General features: G+C 41.0%; 1 long non-coding RNA gene across 1 annotated transcript; it reads left to right on the forward strand.

The window, feature by feature from the left end:
• The first annotated feature begins 9,667 nt into the window (after nucleotides 1-9,667).
• On the forward strand, nucleotides 9,668-12,426 carry LOC102655177. The gene is made up of 3 exons (XR_003304575.1): nucleotides 9,668-10,104; nucleotides 10,227-10,338; nucleotides 10,409-12,426. It is a non-coding gene; the product is annotated as an uncharacterized LOC102655177 (long non-coding RNA).
• The last annotated feature ends 462 nt before the right edge of the window (nucleotides 12,427-12,888 follow it).

Genomic DNA, 12,888 nt, shown 5'->3' on the forward strand with positions numbered 1-12,888 from the left:
CGTAATGCGTAGAATTTACCTGGCATCCACGTTCTCGAGAGGGAAGAAGAACGGTTTTTTTTAGCGGTTTCTTGAATTTTGCATGCACACCTCATTAGTATGTTGTGCAGAGAGCATTTAGAGAACGAAAGCAGGATATGTTACGTGCATCTTTAATTTAGAAGATTTCCCGCAATTGTGTTCCCCCCTCCCTCCCCCGTATCCCCATGCGCCCTTTCCGTGTATGTAGAATTTACAATTTTTTTACCACCGGATAAAAAGTAAACGGATCTCGGTTTGTTAACGACTGATCCGAGGAATAAATAAACTATGAAAGGATGAACTGCTTTCCGCGTGGGATTAAAATAAAGATAATATTTCTATTGCAAATAATTAAGAAAATTCGAGAGATGAAGAAGAAAGATATGTACATCAATCGGAGAAATAAGGATATAAAATATAATTCTCTAGAATTAAAATCAGAATAATGAAACGAGTACGATCGATCGGAACAAATAACGAAGTAAATCGAAGAATGGGATAAAAATGTTTCCATTAGAAAAAAATTATCGATTCGAGAAGAGATGAAAAATTTACAGACAGATAATGTGATAACTTTTTAATTTCTTTTCTGAAGGGGATGAAAATGAAAACGGCGCAAAAATGGAGAGTTCAATGATTTTGTAAAATCTCTGCCGTGATATCGGACGGATTGGTCGATGGACTCCTCGGAACGCTTTACGCGGCCGAGACGAGGAGAAGAGGATTCCACGAACTTTGGCCCTACTACGCTCTCCCGATCAGCTAACTGCTCCTCTTACATCTGGCGCTCTCAGATACGTTTCCATCCATTAAGAGATACGCTATACGCATCATACCGGTCGTCCAGCCATACCGTGCAGATTTTCTTACGCTAATTACACGCTGTATCTTGGATCGTGAATCGGGATTTTGTACCGTTAATTGCGTTCACCGGTGGTTGTTACACCGATGATATCGTTGACGATCAGGGAACTGTGGTAACCAGTTGTTCACTTTCCGTGGAAGGGAAGAAAGTTCATCGCAGTTAAATCTTAATTTTGAATCGAATTGAATTGAATCGAATGGTTGGAAAAGGTATTTAATAATCTATTATTTAAATCAAGATAATTTTCATCGAGAAAAGATATTAAATATCGAAAGATTTGAAACTCGTTTCTCAATCGGATTTATTTATTACGCGCGAATTATCCACCTCTTTTTCCACTCTCGAGTTAGAAAACTCTAATTTTTATCGAACGGCGCAAATGTGAAAGCAAAGCTTAACACCTCGCAACGCGGCAAAACAACAACGTAATATTAAGCTCGATTACCTGGTGATATTACCAGCAACCAAACACGTCATTACGTAAACCATGCATCAAGCACATGCGAGCTTTAAGCAAACGGTGCAATAAACACTACCCAACGTCTCGCATTCTCGCTATACGATCATAAACGACATTTACAACCTCTCCGAGTAAACGTCCCTCCGCGGCTCCGTCGAGCGTGCTGTCTACAAGCAGCGGCAAATCGTTTCCCTGGAATCATTAATTCGTCTCAATCGACCAGAAGAGATTAATTCTGGGAACTCGTCGTTCTGCCCTCGTCCTCCAAATTCACGCAGCTAGCTACGTTCTCGTAATCGAAACGAGATCAACTTGCCATGTCTTCGAAGATCCTTCGAAATGATTCGAATCAAAATTTGCCAAATTTTCTTCTCATAGCAAACGAGAGAAAATCCACGAGAGAATGGAAAGAAAAGAATAACGAAGAAAATCATCACTATTACGAGTAAAGATCGTAAAAAATTTTCAAAAAAATTATATTTGAAGGAAGAAGGGGAGGGGTTTAGACGGATTATCACGAGGGGTCCTATCCGCTGCTGTCTCCTCCCGGTTGCCTCCTCGGTGCCGTTTCTGCCGTGGCCGTGGGTTCACGATTCTCGCGTGACCCGTGAACTCTCGCACGTAACGAGATCTCTCCCCCCCGTGCCCCCACGTGCCCCCATCGCCGACCAACACCAGCGTGCACTGGCGGCGCGCGTTCGTACACGCGAGATCGTACTACGTTGGTGCCGTACGGTGCCGTGCAGTGGCGTAGCGAGGTTGCAGCGGTGCCCGCTTCCACCGTGGAACTCGCTCGCCTCTTCCCCCAATAAATTACCCCTTTCACGCGCCTCCCCGCCTTTCTCTTTCTCTTTCTCTTTCTCCTTCGTCAACCTAGAGCTAACCAACCGCCGCCCCCTCGGCGTGCTACGCGCGCCGAGAGATCCCTCCGCCTTCGAGCATGCACGTGTACATGCAATTGCTCTCTCTCTCTCGTCTTTCACGCCATTTTCTATTCCTCTTCCTCCTCCTTCTCTTCCTCCTCTTTACTGCTTCTCTGTTGTTTAATGGGGAATAACCGGAGAGCGGTCGAAGAGGTGGGATTGTTTTGGAAACATGGATGTTTTGGGTTCGCGGGCAGCGTTTCTGTTAGCGAGTTTGAGGTTGGGTTAAGTTGAGGGTGGATCGAGGAAACTCGTTCGAAAGGAGAATTCTTCGAATTCTGTTATCTTAGAGAGATTATTAGGTGTAGGTGTCTTTTTTTTTTTCCTCTTGTTTTATGGAATATATCCGTGAAGTTTGGAGGGGGGGTATATATGTACATTTATTCTCGAATGTATGCGGCGTAGAATTAATCCATTAGATGGCTTCAAAGGTGAGCGTCTGGTTTCAAAATTTCTTTACACTTTTACTTCGTTTACGGTTACGCCGTTATCGGGCACCGATCATCCATAACCGATGCACCGTGAACGAAAGGTTTTATGCCGATCATTAATGACTGACGTGACGGAAAATGTGCTAGGGCTGCTAAAGGTTCTCAAGCGTAAGTCGCGTTCTTTGTGAAAATGACTCTGTAGTTTCGCCAGCATCGCGGCCAGCTTCATCGGGTCGTGGTCTGAAACGCGTTGCTGCTGCTGCTGACAATACACTTTCAACCACCGTTCTCCCTCTAGTGGGAATATTAAAAACGTTCTTCGGTTAAGCGGAAAAATTCGTTGGAATTCGTTGGGGGAAAAAGGAGAAGAAGGGAAAGAAGGATCGGAATTAGGACGCGAAGCGTCCTAATTTCGAAAATTTACGAGCGCGTAACAATTTAATTTTCATCGACGTTTCGAGAATATCCTAATTAATCTCGTTATCAAATTTGAAACAAAATTTAAACGGCTCGTCGAATCTTACAACAAATCCACGAAATAAGAAATTTCGAATCCAACAACATTCAAATGTTCGATGATTGTTGGTTATTCGGGGATAACGGGATATTTTGTTTCGGTATATCCTCGAATTGAAGGCAATTTCTTTTCAACTACCGTTTTCATTTTTCTTTATTTTAGTCCTCCCTTTACCTCTCATCTTTTTGCGTGTTACCCATTCCAAAGTGGTTCTCCACCTGTTTATTTCCTTTCTATCCAACTTACGAGTGCGTTTCCTTCGAGATGTACACACTCCACACTCGTTTCCTCCTCTTTTCGTCATAGTTTTTCTATCTCTCATATATCTTCGTTCCTCCGTTTCATTTTCCCTTTGCTACTCGTATCCGTTTGTTTTTTATATATATATATACATGTCTGGGTATCGCGGAGCCAACTGTATTCCTATCTGGCAAACGAGGCTGATATTTTCGAAAGGAAGAATCTTTGCCAAAAATCGTCAGTTGCCATTGTCGAATTAGATCGTCCTTCGAAGATGTACTTCTTTTTTATGGAATACGTGGCTAATTAATACCGCAGTACGTGTATGTATAATTTTATAAATAAATTCGATCAAATATTATTATAAAAGATATATTCGAAAAAGATTAAATCGTGAAAATTATAAAAAAAAAGAATAGTTAATTAAGAGACTTTTATTATATTAAATTGTCGAATATTTTTGCACAAATGGCGAAAATTTGTTCATCGTCGCTTAAAATACATTAAAATATAGAAAAATATTCGAAATATTTAATTCGATTAGGTTTCATTAAATTCACGTTGTGATCGAATGTTAGAATTAACGATGCATAAATATCGTTTCACCTCTTAAACGAAGGATGGAAAGCGTTAAAAAAAATGCAAACTGAATGATGTCGATTGCGATCCTGATTGCGATCGAAACGTTTAAGAAAAAGGGAAGAAATCGGCGTTTATTAAATATTCTAAACGAGAATCCATCGAATCGGCACTTAGGCTCGTTAAACCATCAGGTTTGGGCAGACTTCCTTGCGAGTTTACTCAAGAGTCCCTTGTCCCAGAAACGTTCAGTTAGGAGGATTCAAACTTTTCAGTCGTGGCCTTCTTACTCGGTTGACTTATAATAAGCTGATCGCACGTTCCACTTTTTCAACGAACACTTTTTCTGCTTCCTCTTGTACTTCTTCTTCTTCTTCTTCTTCTTCTTCTTCTTTTTCTTTTTCTCCCCCCTCCCCTCTTTCTAGAATCTTCTTCTTAACGAAAACTTCCTCGTGCATGGATAGGTTATTTCGACAAAAATCGTTCAGCAATCTTTATTGAAATTTTTAGTACGATTTTGTCGTTAACTTTTTCGTGTCGATACAAAAAGATCTTTGATCGATAATCGTTTCTACATCTTTAGAAAAATAAAAGTTCATTGGACGATTGAATTACGAAACATTGTAACTTCATCAATTTCGAAGATGAATAACGATGAAATTTATGATATATACATATAAAAAATGTAGATTTTTATTAAATTGTTTACTCAAAAATTGAATTTTGACTTGAATTTTTCAGATCCAACGATACAATTATAAGTAAAGAGTTATTGCTTCTCGGACGAAGATGTCGATAGATTTTTGAAGAAAAATTACCATACAGATTAATTCTTCCTATCAATATATAAAAATTAATATATCGATTAATTATTTTGCAATATCGTCGAATTCTGAAGGTGAACGAGTGAAACAATGATTGGAAATGAAATACATAGAACGAAATATACAAAAGTAAAAGAAAGAAACTCACGATTTCTATTTCGTAAACGCATCTAAATGCATATAAGACACGAGTTCAAAATGTAGCGCGAAATATCGAGAAAGAAACAGTGCGTCTATTACTTGTAAAAATATTATTACAAGAAATGCACCGTTAAAATTCTTCGACGAGCAAAGAGGGGGGGAGAGAAGAGAAGAATACTTGCGAACAAATTTTTGCGTTCGATTTATTCGGTGTGGAGAAAGAAGAAGAAGAAGAAGAAGAAGAAGAAAAAAAGACATTGGAACGAAACAATTCGAACTGTTCGGTATCAACGGCGCGTTAAATCATGGATGACCCGGCCCCCTCCCGCCCGAATTGATTTCCATTCCCGGGATTTTATCGGGCGGTGGGTTCGAGGAAGATCTCTTTGGTCCGTGGTGCGCGAACGTTGGTTGCATCGCGGGTATCGAGGAATACGTGTATATAAATGAGACATGTATATCGACGCCATTGTTCTAAAGTCGTGACAGCGTCGGGTCAGGAACGCGTGTTGTTGCCTTGCTGCCTCTGCCTCTCTCTCCAGAAAGGGGACCCAGGGAGAAGGCTACTCTCGCATTAGCATATGCCTCCTCCCCCTCCTCCCGTCCATGATCCTCCTTTCTCCTCTATCTGCAACTTAATCTCCCGCGATAAGATTCGGATGCTCGAACAACAATGTGCCAAGAGTTTCGCGAGGAAACCGAATTTTCGTCATTTCCTTTTTTTCAAGAGTTTCTCCTCTTCCTCTTCTTCTTCTTCTTCCACGCAATCGGGCTTGACTTTCGCGAGATATGGAACGATATTCGATTAATTATTTCACGGAAGGAGAGAAGATTAATAAGATTTTGATGATTGTTTTCTTTTTTTTTTTTGGATTTCAATGTCGAGATCATCGAGTCACGTTCTGTTGATTTTTTATCCGGATTCGTCGAAAATAATTCATTGAACGAGTTTCTATTTTTGATTTTGATTCGAGAATTAAATTAATTGATCGAATAAAAATTTATACAACTCACGATGCTAATACAGTTTATCAGTTTGATAATATATTATATAAAATCATCGAAGAATGATATATTTTATTTATTTGTGATTAGGATGATTCGATGATTATTTCTATGTTGTGATATTTTTACGTCGATTATTGATAAGGAATAGGAGTAGATATAGAGTTTAATGATTTAACTGATTGCAAGTAGCTGGCAAAAAAATCTCTTTCCTCGATAGATCCGTAACGTCGGATTATTTTTAAAATTCATTGATGTTTATTTTAACCGGGTTATTTAAATTTTCGATGAGACACACCTATTAACATCCTTTTCACCGGTATTTTCATGGAACACTACGTTTTTACCTTCTACGGGCCATTAAAAAAAACTGGATTCCTCCACTTACCATAAAGTTCCATTCGATTTATAGAGGGGGAGGAATGAATTGGATTATCGGTGAGACCAGCGTTCAATTTATTTCATCGTCGTTTACCTCGACGAGTGGAAAAGTGGCTCGTCGACAATTCCCAAGTTCGTAGATAAAGAAAATTCGTTTCACTCGTAAACCCTGCTTGTGTTCGGAAACGCGGTATCTCTAGTGTTTCACGAGTGGAAAACACTTCCGCGTTTATAACGTTTACAAGGGTAGAGGGAATATCCGGCGAATGAAGCGGCTCGTTTTCTTTTCTCGAACCGTCCCTATTTACATGTAATAACGAGACGATGCAATTGTAATTTTTTGGTTTAAAATTTACCATTCTACGTTTAATGGAAACGAACGACGAGATAAATTTTGTGTATATAACGTTTTTGGAAAAATGGATGTTGCACGCATTCTTCCGTCCATCCTTGAATCGCGTAACTTTTTAAAATATATATATATAGAAACTTCATCTCTTCGAATTAACAGAGAAGTTAAACTTCCGCTTTCCACTCTCTTAAGAGTATTAATGATTTATCCGTTCAAGTTGAGACTGAGATTTTGCTCTCTGAATTATCTATTTTCGCAGCTATGGTACATGGTTTTATTGTCTCTAAAAAATTTCTTTGCATCTAAATAAATCACCGATAATAACGCGTAATTAAAGAGAAGAAAATTCTCTGGAAGAGAGTGGTTCCATTTCCATCATGGATGAAAACGAGGAGTTATGAAAATTCTCTAAAATTCTTTTTACATCCCTCATCAATACATCCCCCTCAAACTTGGAAACTTCTTTTCACCTACCGATTAAATTTCACTCGTTAAAAATTCCATTCAATATATCCTAGCAATTAAAATCAAACCCGTTTCATCGATCCTTCGTATAATATCCAATCACCCCCAAATAAAATCAACCCCCTTTCAAGAAATCTCGACCGAGGATCGATTATTCCTCCCAAGAATCACGGATCGATTTAATTCGAGAGAAGAAGAAAAAAAAAAGAAAGGAAAGAGAGGAGGAAAGATTTTGTTCGTTTTTCTGAAAAGGGGCCGGTCCCCTTATCAAAAATTCAATTGGAAATGGAAGGGGGGCATCAATTATTTCCCCGATGCGTTTCGAATTGGCACGATGCTGCCATTTCTAAAATGGCGTTTGCCCGTGGAAACGGCGAGGGGTGGCTTCTGTGTAGCAACATGCTGGAAGTTGCATTGGAACTCGTTGGAAACGAAGGGGGAAGCCTTAGACCGCGCGCTCGAGCATTATACTCCGCCTTCCCCTATCGATAATGCGCGCAACACATCGCCTGCCCGCATGCAACTTTTACTTTTGCGTGCTATTCTTTCCGCAGGTGCATCAGTTCGCAACTTCGTTCGTGGTCGTCCTCTTTTTTTCCTCTCTTTTCTCTCTTTTTTTCCTTTTTTGCGGCAGGAGACGCAGCTATTGCGAACTTTCTTTTGTTGCTCGTCGCCTTTGACGGGCAAGGTGAATTATTTAGAACCTCGTAGAACTCTTGAATGTTGCATTTTTCTTGATCACCGTTTCAATTGGATTTTCTCCAATTTTTTTTTTTTTCTTCTTCAGAGACGCGCGTTTTTATACGCAGCTTTGTATTTTCTTTTCAGTTTTGAATGCGAAGTTTTGTTTTGTCGTCGTTCTTTTCAGAAATGAACGGATTAAAGGTTGCGTGAAAGAACGCGTGGAACTTGTACGGGATATCGCAAGATACGTTGCGAAACGAAAGAAATTCTAGATAGGATAGTGTGGATTAAAAAAAGTCGCGTAAATGTCGTCCATACTTTTCTTCTAATCGCGATTTCAATTAACGATTTTCTTGAATTTAATTTTCTCTCTTTCTTTTAATTTTCGCGAATCAACCTGGTTATCGTCTCCCCAAGTTTTATACTTTTACTTACGATCTTTCCAACTTTTAAGTTGGAAAAAAAAAAAAGAAGGGGAAAAAATTAAAAATACGGGTGAAAGGACTGGTGGAAAGAATTTTTGGTAGTCGTTAAATACCACGTACGTTACTACCTACTACGTACAAGTTTGTGAATAATTTCTGTAACTCTGTTAGGACTTCAAATAGTCGGCCACATTTGTAACACGGAACGGCGAAGGGAAATTGCAAAACTTTCCACCACATGCGACGATGTGTCATAATTCTGGGCCAACGAGGACAATATCTTCGAGAGGAATTCAAGCATTATCTCGCTTACTTGACACAAGATTTTCCCCCTATCGCGACGATGAAACTTCCTTCCCGAATGAACTCGTGCGAAGATCAACTTGGGATCGATCGCCTTCGTCGATTCGACTCCAAAAAAAAAAAAACCAAACGAGCCTCAAAAAACTCTAACCCATTAACGAAACGAGTCTCCATTATCTTACCTACACCTACTTTAAAATCCTCCAATCTCACGCCAAAATTGCGCCCATTACGTAACGATCGCGTCATCCTTCCTTCCCCCTCCTCGCGATTCTTCGTTTGCACGACTCGAATCGCACCACCTAAAAAAGACCCCGTTTAACCCGCGCTGGAAAACGCGACGCGGCTCGAATTCCAAACCGATTCCAATCCAGACTAACCTCTTCTCTCCCTCCCTCCCTCCTCCCCTCTCCCGATTTATCGTCGAAAGTTCCGTATTTCGCTCGTAAAAGTTTCGAAATTTGTCCTTGAACAGCTCTCTCTTCCTCCTTCTCTCTCAACGCTGGCGGCCCCGTTCGAAATTACGATCCATCTTCGTCGCGTATATATATATATATTTGGCGGGTTGAGTTGTCGAGGGGGGGAAGGGGAGGCGAGATAATGCCCGAATTCCGTGCAACCGCGTCGAGACCGTGGCGAAACAGTGGCGGCCTACGAGGCATCGGTGTCGTAGATAAGCGGAATCTCGGCAGGTTGCATTATCGAGGAGACGGTGAAACGGGGCGGGCGGGTGGTGAAAAAGAGGGTCGGGGCGGAGGGTGGGCGGGAAGTGCAATTTTGCAGCGTAAACCCTGGCGTTGGGCCAGGGCCGTGTATCACTCCGCATCGGAATTCGTTGTTCCACGTCTCGTTACCAGTCAGAGTTTTCTGCCCGCCCGCCACGCCAAACTTTTATCCCTCGTCGTCGGCAATTTACCCGTAAAAGGTCGGGTAAGACGTGTACGAGAAATATCCCTCTTCCTCTCTCTCTCTCTCATCTTTTTGGCTTCTTTTTCTTTCTCTTCTTCTTCTTTTAGCTAGGTGGGTAAAAAAATTTGTATTTCTACTTGATGATATTGTCAGGATTATAGGGAAATAGATTGTGTAAGTCGGTTTTTAATAATCGATTGAATAATTGTTGGTTGATCAGGTTAATTAGGTTTTTTCTTTCACAGGTTTTATTTATTCGTTGTAAGGCCATTTCTTTCTTTTTTTTTAATTTTATTTTATTTCGTTCTGGAAAGGATCATCTTTCTCAGTATGTACGTATTTTTCTTAGGACACGAACCAGCGTGTTCGATGGCGAATACCTTCTACTTGTGCATTCTTGAGATTCCGGTGAAAGAAACAGGGTCAGCACGCTCATCGATTCTACCACGCGCGATTTTTCTTCGATGAAGTTCTACCCTGTTCCGCGTTAAAGTGGAACGTGGCGGGAAGAAAGAGGAAGTTTCTTGGAGAATCTTGGGTAGAGGAGGGTAGATGGAATCTTCTTTTGTGGATAAGTTGGTAATTCTGAATAATGTAGACGGGGGAAAGAAGGAAAGATAATTTTGCGCAAAAATTTTACTTTATTACGAGAAATAATTAATTAATAATTATCAAACTAACAAAGTTATTTTCTCTTTTAGCTTTCAATGTGACGTGGTTCAATTGGAACAATTTATAGCATCGTAATAACGAAAAATACGTATACAATCGATGTGTTAAGCTTCTTGGAATGTTTGTAAGAAAGATTAGAAGGTTGAACAACTAATTGAGATTGCGAATATGATATATATACAAGATCTATAAATTGAAATAATATTTTTAGATGTATGAAGATATAAGAAGAATCTTGGAGGAAAGTTTGAGAAAAATGCAAATAAGTTTCAAGGCTTCAAAAGAATTTTTTAACGAAAGTTAATAGAACGGAGAAGCTAATAATAGAGTAGAAGACAGTTTCAAATTAACCGTTTAAAGTAGCTTTTCCTAGAAAATTGTATGCACTTTTTGCATTATTCATTTACCACCTACTTGCTATAACTCTTTTCAAGGAACACGTACCTATCTATTAATGTATTATTGTTTTACATTGTTTCACATCGAACGCTCGTTTAATTAAATTCCCGACCCGAGGCGAGTAAAAGTTAGAGATCTACGATTAAAAATTCGAAACGAATGATAATAAACAAAGATCATTTCCTACAATTTTTTTTTTCTAAAAGAAATTTTTCTAAAAGAACTTAAATACACACTAACAACGATATATTTAAATTTACTCGACTTAATTATTATTTTTCAAAAAAAAATCGATCCCCAAAACTGAAACCGCGTGCAACGATTCGAAATTTAAAATTTAAAATTTCTTCCATCCCGGAAAATTTGCGGAAATATCGGTGTGAAAAATCGGTTTCACCGGCGGCCGCCGCCATAACACTCGAGGTGTACACTCCAACTCTCCATTTCTCGTGTAATGTAATAATGGGGCCAGCAATGACCTACCCCAACAGAGCTGAGTCGAGCAGGAGGGTAGATACGAAGGGGAGAAGCGTAGACAGTTGCGGGGGCAGGAGGGGGACGAGGAGGGGGAGACCCCATCCACGGGCCGACGAGTCGAGGGTCGTAAAACCCCCTACACATCATCCGACTCGTCCTACCGCCCTACCAGACGACCCTAACCTGCCTCACGTCCGACTGGCATGGAGCGGGTTGGAGAGCCGGGACCACGTGGAGGGCGAGGCTGAGGATCGAGGGGGGTCGACGGCAACAAAACGTCATCCCCTCGTGTCACAGAGACACACTTTTACCACTCGCCCGGCCCCTCCGATTCCCGTAACCCTCCTTCCGCTTGGTAATCCTCGCCATCGGGAGCCACGCGCCGTTAGGGCGTGTGAACAGGTTTCGAGAGTTCGAAACACTCCACGCTTGTTTTCCACGCTTAGGCTCCTCTGCCTCTACGGAGTCGAGAGTGGAAAAATTGGGATATGGTGGACGATAATTCGAGCAATGTTTTCCGTTTCGAGGAGAATATTTTCCAGAGTTTCAAACGTATATACATTTTAATTGTAATCGAGGGAAGATCGAAATTATGAAAATTTCGTGCATTTCTCTTCTAAACACATTGTTGCATTTTTCGAGTTGTTGACGAGACGTGGAAATTTTTCGAAATTTTCCAAATAATCCTCTCGAAAAGAAACTTTTTCTCGATTCCTGTCCCCGAAACGAGCGTTAATACGTGATTTCAGAGGCAACTGGCGATGCTATCCAATCGCTCTTCAAAAATTTTCGAAATTTCGAAATGCAACTTTTCACGCGAAAAATCACTCGGTGAAGGAAACTCTCCCTCGAACGCGCCTTTAACACCCTTTTAGCGATTGCTGGGTAAGAGGTAACTCCTCTCCGCCCTCCTTCCATCCTTCCTTCCACTCCTCCCCCTCTTTTTTTCTCCCTTTTCCGCGCCTCGTACCCAGTCGTGTTATTCGTTCGAATCGCTGGTTGCTCGTTGTTCGTTAGTCGGTTAGTTAGTTACACACGGGGGACGGGGATTGGTGTGTGCGTGCACCTTTTTCGCCAAGGTGGCCGGCGCGCGCGTCTGTCGCCATTAATGGAAACGGCACGGCAAAAGGGAACGCGAACGCTCTCCGTCGTCACCGACACGCGATGACCTTTTCGCCTCTCGCTCTAGCTCGCCTCGATTCGCGGAAATCGGCATTGGATGGATTCGTCGCGCCGAAATGGTAATCGCTTCGTTACGTCGTCTGCTCCTTTCCTCGTCAAACCCGGCGATTTCGATCGATCGTGCGTGCGTGTGCGCGCGTGTATCCGTGTGTGTGTGTGTGCTTAAGTAAGCGAGAGTAAGCGAGAGGAGAGAACTTTTCTCCTCGTTCGAACATGCGTGCTCGTCTCGAAATTGGGGACACACGGGGAGCGCGATGATTTTTGTTGTTTTGTGCTCTTTAGAGAAGGGTTTGGGGGAGGAGGGGAACTGTTGGCAAGTGTTCCACCCGCGCGAGCCGGGTGCATATTTCGACGCGAAATTAGGGCGAAATAATTTACGATCGGTCTTTGTGGGTCAATTTTTACCGCCCCATGATTTAAACTACTTCTGTTTTGTTCGTGCTGCAGCGGAAATAGAGAGAGAGAGATTTTGTTATTAATTTTGTTATCGAATTTTTGCATATTTCGGCATTTTACGAATCTATTATATATGTATGTATTTGTGTACTTTTTCTTTTTTTATATCGTGTCTTTTTTTAATTTTATTTAGTACTTTATTTTTTAGTAGAGAAAGCAAGTTGAAATTTTTAAATT

Source organism: Apis mellifera, linkage group LG4 (assembly GCF_003254395.2).
Source record: "Apis mellifera strain DH4 linkage group LG4, Amel_HAv3.1, whole genome shotgun sequence".
NCBI classification, from domain to species: Eukaryota; Metazoa; Arthropoda; class Insecta; order Hymenoptera; family Apidae; genus Apis; species Apis mellifera.